This window comes from Rutilus rutilus (genome assembly GCF_951802725.1).
Source record: "Rutilus rutilus genome assembly, chromosome: 20".
Lineage (NCBI taxonomy): Eukaryota > Metazoa > Chordata > Actinopteri > Cypriniformes > Leuciscidae > Rutilus > Rutilus rutilus.
The window spans coordinates 11,605,732-11,617,751 of record NC_140225.1 but is presented as its reverse complement, the minus strand read 5'-3'; the positions used below and the strand labels follow the sequence as shown (position 1 = coordinate 11,617,751).

General features: G+C 37.6%; 1 protein-coding gene and 1 long non-coding RNA gene across 4 annotated transcripts in view; one reads left to right on the top strand and one right to left on the bottom strand.

The window, feature by feature from the left end:
- nrg3a (neuregulin 3a) overlaps positions 1 to 12,020 on the bottom strand; it is a 327,881-nt gene that overhangs the window by 36,399 nt on the left and 279,462 nt on the right. The gene's annotated exons all lie outside the window — the stretch shown is intronic.
- On the top strand, positions 2,524 to 3,131 carry LOC311280067. Of its 2 annotated transcripts, XR_014625627.1 has the most exons (4): positions 2,524 to 2,563; positions 2,754 to 2,818; positions 2,919 to 2,967; positions 3,051 to 3,131. It is a non-coding gene; the product is annotated as an uncharacterized lncRNA (long non-coding RNA). The 2 variants fall into 2 exon arrangements; XR_014625628.1 differs by having other exon boundaries at positions 2,552 to 2,818.

Genomic DNA, 12,020 nt, shown 5'->3' with positions numbered 1-12,020 from the left:
GGAAGTGTTCTGCTTTTCTCCACTGTCATTCCCTGGTGAAGTGATGTTGAATGGAAGGTTTCATCAGCCAGATGGCAGCAAACTCCCTGAGCTCCTATGTTCTGCTTGGTGTTATGGGTGAATGAGAGGGCTGGTTGGAACTATGTGATCTTTACACTTCACTGTTAAATTTATGACATTTCCAGTGCAACTGAACAGGCTAATTCTGTTTTCAATAATGATGATAATAATGATAATGCCATTATACCATCATGAATTAAGTAGCCTATACTAAGAGTTACAACCAGTGAAAAAACTACAACTCAAATCACTTAATGGATTTTGTTTAAAGATTAAAAATGCAAAAAGATATTAAATGGAAATGCACCCCCCAAATTAAATTTTTTCCTCGGTGGAAAAGAAGATATTCTGATATTCATAAAATATATATATATATATTTGTTTTGTTTTGTGAATGGTCACCAAACTGTTTGGTTACCAACATTCTAGACTTGAAAATATCATATTGGTTTTGAATGATATGAGGGTGAGTAAATGCTGAACGATTTTTCATTAAAAATTTTAAAATAGAATGCATAAACATATATAAAAATGTTTCAAATAAATGCAATATGTAGACACTAGCATGTTCTTTAATAAATTAATACTTTTATTCAGCAAGGATGCATTAAAATTATCAAAAGTAACAGTATAGATTTTTGCATTGTTATAATAAAATTGAGTTTTAAGTCAATGTTGTTTTAAAATTTATATTCATCAAAGAGTTCTGAAAAAAATTATCATGGTTTTCACAAAAAAAATAATATATCAAGGAACTGTTTTAAACATTGATAATAATAAGAAATGTTATTTTGAAGGATCAGGTGACACTGAAGACTGGAGTAATGGCTGCTGAAAATTCAGCTCATGAAATAATTACTTTTTAAATTATAATAATATTTCACAATATTAACATTTTTACTGTATATTTGATCAAATAAATGCAGCCTTTATTACCATAAGAGGCTTCTTTCCAAAATTTCAAATGGTAGCGTATGTGTGAAACGGATGTACATTAAAACTTATGAATGCATGTCCAATTATAAACATCCTGTATAAATAAATAAATCACACATAAAGAAGTAATGGATACAGACCAATTTGTGGTTGCCTTTGTGTTTTACTTTAACAAATTGTCATATCAATGAGCACAAAGATAGGTAGCCATGTTTGTTATCATTCACTGAGTCAAGATACTGAATAAGTGAGTTTTAAAAACAGCTGAGGCAGCTCTCTGTCTAGGTTGACTCCCAGTGCACAGTAAGTCTAGCCTGGAAATCCAGACCTAAATCTGAAAGATTAATGGTCTGGCATCGACTAATGAAAATCGCCCAGCTCGAGGGGCGACACCAAGCATGCATTTGAAAATCTCACTGCACGCAATTGGATAACACTACGACCAATCACAACAAGCCCCATACACTTAGCTACACTGTTAGACTTTTCTGTAATTTCTACAGTTATTTACTTTAAATCCCCCAGTATTATACTGCTATTTCTCTTTACAGTAAATAACTGTGATTCCAATTGCATCATGGGATTTTTCTGTGACGTCTAACACCACATACAGAGACTTACTGTATTTTTTAAATTTGCTGTATACTACTGTATTTGACGTAACTGCCTCTCTGGCTGGCACCATTCCACCGTGCTTTTTATTTCCTAATTTTTGCCTTACACCGCGTGTCTACAACGCTATAATAGCCAGCCAGAGGCTGTCTATATTGGACACATTGAAGCGACCAGACCTTTAAATGCAAACCTGTTTATCCCTTGTAAGAACTAGCGCGAGCGCTTGGACTCGTAGGCTATCAGACTACGTCTGAAATATAACGGCCGCGGCGCATCACTACACTGTCTGGGATTTGTCGTGTCGCGTCAGACAGACATCCTACACTGGATGTCTGTCTGACGCGACACGACAAATCCCAGACAGTGTAGTGATGCGCCGCGGCCGTTATATTTCAGACGAACGTCGCGATCCAACAAAAGACAGACCCCATTACCGTAATGGGGTCTGTCTTTTGTTGGATCGCGACGTTCGTGTCTGGCCCGGGGAAGAGACGGAATTCACTTCACCGAGAGAGAGATCAGCAAGCAAGGTAAAAAAAAAAAAAAAAACATTCTGTGTATGTTGACCATAGACTGGCTGTTGACAGGATTGTGCCCAGTTTAACGTATGTTAGCCTAACGTTACTCGTCGTCAACATGGCGGTAACGAACTTTACCATGGTAAACTGAGCTAACGTTTCATTTTAACTTACACACCTTGTTAGATTATTGAATTGTCGAATATGCCAACGAGCAACGCGTTTACATTAACAATAAATGTGAATAAACTAATGTGAAATTCTGTTTATAGCCTAATGTTGGCCTACTGATGAGAACCTTTATAGTTTTAGCATTAGTTTGCAAACTATACCATATTATAGTTTTTTTTTATTTTATGGAATTTAATATTTACTTCCATTTTTGTGTTTAAAGGCAACTGCAACAAAGCGACAATTCGCGCCAGATTCCAGAGGTAGGCCAGCCCATTTGTGATATATTTTGAGATAAGTTTGCTGAAATGATTAGCATACGCTATGTGAAAATTGCTTTTGAGCCACTGGTGCAGACTAGGTAGCTTACAATATCTTATAAAATCTCTATAAAATTGGCTAACTTTATATCAAATAAGTGACCTTTGCATTATGTCTAACTTTATTACACAGCAAATGAACCAATCAGAAGATGGACCATTGTCTTTGTTCAGTCTCACCAGATTAAATGTATCCAGGTAAGCACTGCAGTAAAACTCTCACTAATTCATTCAGACCAAATCTAGCATTCTAAACAACTTAAGTTTATATTTTTGCATTATTTTTATATTTTATTAGCCAGAAGACTCTACCATTGCAGTTCCACGGTCCTAATATCAGCGCACAGGTGGGTTAACTACTGTAGGAAGGAGAACGATCATCACACAGTGATTTCTTGCATGTATCTTACTGTGTATTTGTCTCAAACAGGTACTCCTTCACTGCAGACAAGCTGAAATGGGCTAAAATCATCTATTTCAGTTGGTCTTTCTATGGATCTCAGCATTTTTGGACAGAATTGAGGATTTGTAAGTATTAAAATTTAATCTGGCATAATTTAATTTAGTTCTTTTGTATGCTATTTATTGACAAAAGCTGTTTACAAATATATATTCTTAAGTTTTTGTGAAAATAATAATAAAAATTAACAAAAAAGGAGGTTAAAAATAATGTGACACTAATATTCTCTCTCTCTCTCTCTCTCTCTCTCTCTCTCATATAGTTTTGGAACCGGGATCTCCTCTGAAGGACTGAGTACATTTGTGTTTGTGGGCACACATGCAGACCAGGGAACACTCTGATGTTGTCAATCAAGTTCTGAACAGGAACCAATCTTTGGAGAAGTTCATTTATTCACAAAGGTGGACAAAAACATTGTGTTGGCTTTTTAAAGATTATTTTGATGATGACTTTTACTCCTATGCTGTAGAAAAGATGGAGTAGACAGTCAGACATTGATAATAATAAGAAATGTTTCTTGAGCATTCAAAAACATTACGACACTTAAATACTTCTTTTGGCCACCAGTGCACATGAATCCAACACATTTTTGGAAATAAGTGAAATTATTTTTAAGGTGGGGTTATGTGTCTTGTATTGTGAAAAGAACTGTGTTTTGTCCTGTTTTGGACATTTCCTTTTTGAATGCTTAAAAATGTATTTATATTCTGCAGTTTTATGAATGTAATGGTTGATATTTCATTATAATACTTGTATAAGCTAAACAACCAATGACTCTACATTCATTTAGTCAAATGCTAATGTTTTGTTTATGGTTTTATGTATGTTTTCAAAAATGTTTGCAGTGAAGGACATCACATAATGTGTTAATTTAACACGTTTACACATCTTTGTGCTAACCTCTCTGACATATTTACTTTGTTAAAATCATTAACACAATGAATGAGTTAGAATTAACACAAAAAATGTTGTCTCTAAACTCACCCATTAATGTGTAAAAATTTCACACATCATTTCCAGCATTGGTATGTTTATTTTGTGATATATATGAAATGTTTTAAATAAAAAAATGGTATTTTGTGATAACTTTGTCTAATTGGTTTGTATGAAAGTAGTACTTATGTAGGATAAAAATAAAATTAATCATATATCAAAATTATCAAATCTAATTTATATTTAGTACAAATAAAAATAATTACAGTAGTGTACTGATTAGCTTAGTTTTTACAGTAATGCACTGTACTGATTAGCTTCGTTTTTACAGTAATGCACTGTATTACACAAAACTGAAACACGGTTTGGTACTGTAACTCTTAATTACAGTAACTTACTGGCAACAGTGTTGCCAGTAAGTTACTGTAAAAAACCCTTGAAAAGTCTAACAGTGTACAGAGCTAACTGGTAGATTAGACTCTTGCCGTATCCGGTCGGCAAAACAGCAAAAACACCCTTCTTGCAAAGGAACGATTCGAGCGCCATCTTCTGTTCCTCTTTTAGATAAAAAGCCAAGTCTAACTCATTCATTGTAGCGGCCAAAGCCGTTTCAAACAACTTTACCAATAACTTCGACGTCACAGCGCTGTCGTCATCTGTTTAGCTCGCCTCTGGTCCGCCTATCAGATAACCCGATGTGATTGGTGCAGCTCGGATATTTAATATTTATTTAATAGCATATTTAATGAGCATCATTACTCGACACCAGAGTAAACTCGCTGAGCAAATTCAACTTGTGCTCTGGCGAGAACTCTGGATTTCCAGGGTACAATAAGTCATGAATTATAGCTCTGAATCTACAAAACACAAAATAACCATTTCTTGGATTTGATTTCAGTATGATTTATGCAGAGGTTGTGTCAGAATCTAATCTTATCTTTGAGCAATACAACTCAATGATGCTTAATGAGACACTGAGTGACTGTTCATTGCAAGTTCAAAGTTAATGCTTTATCTAAAGACAGACGGTTTCAGCTGCAGAACCTTGAAAACAAAACTAAATGCATTTCTGCACTCCTGATCTGAAAAGAAAGATGTAAATTTACCCATGAGAGACCATAAACTCCCTGCCCATCGAGAGCCTGAGGCTACAAACGACCAGCTGAACCCCATTTACTTACACCAACAACATCAGAGTCAACGCCTCGATGAGTTTTGGATGCATATGTGCATGTGAGCCTTCACATATGAGTGGGTGGCTTTGAGATTGCCATGGCAATAGAATCAGTTTACATTCACATCTAAAGTAGAGAAAGCCCCTGAGCAGTCTCAGAGTAATTCAGTTGTTCATCCCTGGAATACTCAATGCTCCTCGCAACCAGAATGTTTTAGCCCAACATTAATTAGTTGTAGATTTGGAGATATAAAAGCTTAGGCAGCAATGCATAGATTAACATGAGATAAAATGTTACAGACTAATGATTATTTATCAGTGGCGAATAATACTGTGCATAATACAATACAAATTGCAATATTACAACCAGACTAAATGTGAGCAGAATTGCAATGAATTTCCAGAAGTATTTAAACATGATTAAGTTTTACTAATGTGTGCTCATGCACAAATGTCCCAAGCATGATCAATTGTGGGTTTCCTCATGAAGACGACATGCTGTCAAGAAATTTCATTACACAAAGGTCACTCCTGGTCTTTATCTCATCTCTCCCTCCTGTCCTCTCCTTCTCTACACAGTGGAGTATTAATGGAAAATGCAATGGATATCTTCAAGTCGGTCTGCAGACTCCAGATGTCCAGTTGGGCTCCAGCTCCAAAGCAAGCAATGTGATCGGTTTTAGTTCTAGCAGAGAGATTCAGGAACAGTGTAAATGCAGGAAAAATTTATATTCTTGGACGTGACTCCCACATAACGTACCGATAGAACTCTGCTGACAGAATTACATTTAACTGTCAGATCCCGTGATAGCCTACCCCCCACAGCACAAGTGGGGGCAAGACTGGTGGCAGAGGGGAGGAGAAGGTTGACACGACAGCTCAACGAACAATGCAGAATGATAGGCTGACATGGCATTTTTAAAGTGCATTGATAGGTTAGATTTTTTTATGAACGAATGACAACAGAACACAAATCTTATGATACCGCTTTATGCTCAATATCTGCCGTTTTGGGGAATATCGTAATAATTTGTGACATTTTTAGTGCTTTTCTCAGTGCGCAAAGCGCTCACCACCAATGTGCAGCATTCACCTGGATGATGCGACGGCAGCCATATTGCGCCAGAACGCTCACCACACACCTGCTTACTGGTGGAGAGGAGACAGAGTGATGAAGCCAATCAGTATATATGGGGATGATTAGGAGGCCACGATGATAGACAGAGATGATAGACCAATGGGCAAATTTAGCCAGAATGCCGAACACCTACATCCTACATCCTACACCCAGGACATCCTGGGATTTTTAATGACCACAGAGAGTCAGGACCTTGGTTTAAAATCTCATCAGAAGGACGATGCTTTTTGACAGTATAGTGTCCCCATCATACTGGGGCATTAGAACCCACACAGACCACAGGGTGAGCACCCCCTACTGGCCTCACTAACAACTCTTCCAGCAGCAACCTAGTTTTCCCAGGAGGTCTCCCATCCAGGTACTGACCAGGCTCAACCCTGCTTAGCTTCAGTGGGCAACCAGTCTTGGGCTACATTCTCTAACAGAAAATGGATAAAGGCTAATCAAATATCTCCACATCCCATAAAGCTGCTTCCTTCTCATAAATGTTGGAAATGTAATACAGTCTTATTTGCTCATAATTCTGCATCTTGTGCATAACATCATGCACTATTGTGCTGAAGGCATTTTCAATACTCCTGTCCTGTCCATATAAAGCCTCAGATAAATACAGTAACTAAATATTAAGCGTAGCGTCAGTTCTGGTAGGTCACGTTAGTCAAGCTTGCATCAGATGACACTCAGCTGATCCATGTCTACCTACAGGAATACAACGCCTATCACTGTATACATATATAAGCTCCTTCAGTATTATCAACAGCTATCGCGTTTCTCAGGAGCAAATTACCCTCCTCCATCCCCAGCTCCTCCTCTCGTCAGTCAGTATGGCATTCTGATTCCCCTTGAATCAGAATAAATTCTCTAATTATGTTGTACTTTAAAATCTTGAATTAATGATATCTGCAATACATTCATGTTGGTTCTGTTTTGTTTACCCTATTGCTGCTCTCCCTGCTCTTATCCGTGCTAGGGAGTTCTTGCCCAGAACAGAACCATACCGCCAATCCTAACTGTAGGCAATTGCCAATCGTAGAGGTCCTGACAGAAATACATATTAGTATATTGGGGTATGGCAACAGAATTGATTCTGTCAATTCAGATTTGTGATATCTTGCATTATTTAATGTCTGCCATTATACCAACTTTGGTCCATTATATGAGACTTCTGGGACATGAAATCAGCTCTCACACCAAGAAAGCCTGCTGGTAAAAGCATAGCTACAGGTACAGTTTTACAATCACAATCAACTAACAAATAACAGAAATAACACAGGAAAAAAAAAGAAGAAAAAAAGGTCTCATGTTGTTAGATTTCTTTGCCCTTTTCTCTAATACAAACAATAATTACAAGTGAAACATTTCAGAAATGGTCACGCTGGCCTGGCTGAGCGGTCACAGCTGGACAGCGAAAGCATTTTGCAACCCTGCTTTACAAATCAGAGATTAAACTAAGCTTCTGAAAGGCCAGACACAATGTTCACCCAATACCCACAACCTGCTTTCACTGAGAATAGCACCAAATCTCACACAGACTTTGTGACTCCAGAAAAACGGAGAGAAAGTGAAAGACTGTGTTTCATGAAATTGAGGTGTAAAAACTGACAAAAAAAGCTTTTTCACTCCAGATGCAAACACATTCTAGTGAAGTATTTCTAATGGGTGCTCATCCTTTTTTAGGTCTAAGACCCATTTCTTAGGTTCCAAGATGAGTACAATCCCCCACCCCACCCATGTCACAGCATTAAGCTATACACTAAGATTTCCCAGACAGCAAATTGTGTTGTTAAAAACAAGAAGACATTTTTCCAATTGTATAATTATTTACTCTGTAACTGTAACAAATCATTTGGGCATCCCTTCATTGGCACTCATCCTGTCTAATGGGAGGATTGAGGGCTGTGTGTCGCGCTGCAGGTTGTCAATGTCTGACACAATAATTAAAAGCGCATTCATCCCATCTCTGCTGTTCTATCCAGCTTGGAACAATATTTGGTCCTGCAATGAAATGCAAACAAGATAGCTAAATCCTGCTTCACACAAATAAGTGCAAGCAAACGGTTAAAACAGCTTAAGGGTGTTAAGTCAGTGACACTTATGCATATTCATCTTTTTGATGTTGTGTTGTGTTGTGTTTTGACCTTTGCATCGAGGCCTACGCACACACAAGCACGCACCTTGGCAAAAAAAAAAAAAAAAAAATGTATGTCACTATGAAATCAAAATGGACAATTCTTATTTTTTACAGTAAATAAATATTTTAAAATAAATTACATTTTACAATATATATTCACATAAACAGCTATTTGAAATTGTATCCATATTTCATAATATTTGTGTTTTTACTGTATTTTTGATCAAATAAATTTAGCATTCTTTCAAAAACATTACAAAAATTCTGTTTCATGCTGACTTTAAATAAATGATTTAAATTTAATTCATTCTTTTTGAATAGTATACTTCTAGATTACTGCAAAAAAATCTTTTTAAATTATACAACAAATACAATTTATAAAAATCTCCTGAGACCCCAGCATCTCTGGTGAGCCCATGTGGAGTTGTGACCCCAAGGCTGAAAGCTTCAGAGATTATTGAATGCCATTACTGGTAAACATCTTCTGCATCCAATTCCAAACAGATACACTAAAGTAGAAAGCACCTGCAGCACTAATTTCATTTCATGAAGGCTGTCAGGATTTTATCTACAAGTTGTGTGAACAACAGATCCTATTAACGTTCAAGTTAGAGACCTAATAAAAAGTTCACTAAAACTGATGAGTCAGCTTTACAGGTGGACTCCTGCAATACCCTCCTGTCAATCAACATCGGGGTCTAATGTCAAACAGCACTTTATCTGCCTTTATCTTTCAACGCCTTTGCAGGCAAATGCGCGCACACACACACACCGAAGGATTGACTAATATACGTCTTAGTGGGCAGATTGGATAGGGGTGACTCATCAGTTTAGCTGCCTAAGTCTAAAATCGCTCTCAAGGATCTTTTCACAACCATTTGAGACAGTTTCATGACATACCAGTGGATGAAACAGACAGGGAAAAAAAGCAATGTCTAAATTGGACAGCTGTATGGGATGAGAACAGACAGGGCCATGGGATCTCGACAGTCATGAATAATGACTACAGTGAGTGCAAAACAGTCTCTCTGTGGCTCATAGGTCATGCCCAACCAGATCTATACCAAGGATACGGGTGAGTAAAAATGATTTGGAATCACAGGAATCTATGGAAAGCAATAGGCCAGGTTTAAAATAGAGGGTATCTAGTTCGACGCTATGATACTCTCAAAAGCCTTGACCACAAATTTGTCCACAGAAAACTTTGAGTTATATACAACAAACAGGCTATGCAAGTTGTACTCCAGTGTGAGCAAACAAAGTTATAAGCAAGTACAGCTTGTTCAAACTTCATATAATCCCTGTAGGGTATGTCTCTGACAGAAGTGTTTGAGCGAGGATATTAGATGCTCTCAGTGTCTTCAAATGCAATAGAATGAGCCAGTAAGATATCAATTTTCATCACGACCATTTAAGCCATACGAGCATACCATTTTCTGCTGAAGCGCTACCGTGACCTTTAATCTCACTTCGTGGTCAGTATTATCATCATTTTAAGCAGAAACAAAGATACACTTGCCATAACAGCTGCCATTACAAGTGTAATGGCAAAGTTTGTCCAGTACTCTGACGTGGAAATGATCATTGGATACGCTGAAACAGCTGGTAGACAGACCCAGCAGGATAGAACCAATTACTGTCCTATTCTCCTCCCTTCCCTTTGCTATTCATGTTACATCAGAGTTACAAAAGTCTTTTATGAACTGCCAGACAGACTGTACCTGTCAGCACTATCTCAGCTCCCCATTGTTTGTCACTGTAAGGATGATGCAGTGTTCCTCCCAGGGCATTATGGTTAATAACTCTGAAGTGCTTGTGGCTTGCGAATACAGGTGAGGAGAGGATGCCTACAAGGCTGATTGACAGACTAAGGGATGCTGGGGAGATTGAAAGGCTTAGGAAGAATTATTAAAGGAGAGCCTCATAAAGTTTAGACACTAAGGAGGCTAAGGGACTGACAGAGCCCAGCACTGTGAAATGAGAAGAGGATGTCTGCCAGTACCAACAGATCTGAAAAGACGCAGACGTGTGTGAAACCGCGAACAGATGAGATGAGACAAGATGAGAGTGTCAGTTGCAAAGTGAACTTGATATTTTAAACTTTTTGTGATAGTTTCAATCAATTCAACGATTCATCATACAATTCTGGATTGAGCCACAACATTTAATATAGGCTACAGAACTGGTTATAATTAAACAGTCAGGCAGAAAGGCAGAATGAGCTTTAAAGGGATACTCCACTTTTTTTGGAAATAGGCTCATTTTACAACTCCCCCAGAGTTAAACAGTTGAGTTTTACCGTTTTCGAATCCATTCAGCCGAGTTTCTGATATTTAGAAGAATATCAGTAACCACACAGTTTCTGGTCTCATTGACTTCCATAGTAGGAAAAAATATATACTATGGAAGTCAATGAGACCAGAAACTGTCTGGTTACTGATATTCTTCTAAATATCAGAAACTCGGCTGAATGGATTCGAAAACGGTAAAACTCAACTGTTTAACTCTGGGGGAGTTGTAAAATGAGCCTATTTCCAAAAAAAGTGGAGTATCCCTTTAACATCTTAAAGGCAACAAACAAATACAATGTTCTGTGTCATTAATTCTTTATTTTAAATGGAATACTTTATTTACACAAATCACAATCATGGGACATGACAACATGCTCGAAAGTAGATCACTCTCATGCAAAGCCACAGAAGACATTCATTGACTGACAATGATGATTATGATGCTCTGGTGTGACATTTCATTTACACTGAACCGAAATTTTGATAGAACTCGGCAAGAACCTGCAATACTTGGAGAAGTTGTTACTGGTTAGCAGCTTTCATTTGAATGGGAAAAATATAAGTCCATTTGACACCGAATCGAATCCCAAGGTATCTAAAGATTTCCACCTCTTATAGCAAGTGGGTGACATTTCCTGATGATTACAGAGAAATTATATCGACTCATTTACATAATCTGCTACACAGAGAATTGAGAGTGAACATGATGCCACTGTCTTTGATAAGTAATCATGCATGTGACTTGCCCTTTAAATGAAAAGTTACAAAAGGCCAATAACACTGTCATCTAGACAGAGAGGCTGAAATGACAAGAAGCTCTTTTAGCCAAAATCATTCAAATATAAGGAGCCCAAAGGCTGTGAGAACCCACTTTAATCAGCAAGTCTGACAATTACTTACCCCCTCTCACCTGCTGCCTCTGGCAGAGCCATCATCACAAAGAGACTGCTAATAACCACTGACTCACTTTTCAGTAAACAGACATTGTGATCAGCGGGGAATCCGGGCAACCAAAATGAGGGATCTGGTCTTGTAAAGCTTTGAAATTAGAAGGAGGCTCTCAAAGTAACAATAACAAACAGATAACTCCACAAATAAACAGCAGGTCCCTTCAGAGACGCGTGAAATTGAGAGCTAATAGGTCGCTGTCAATCAAGCAGAATAGAAATGTACACGGCACAAAGTGGTGATGTGTATTAAACCCTGAGTGCATAAATCATGTCGTACATGATTGCTGTAAATCAAATGCATTGAGCACTCCTGACATTCGCCT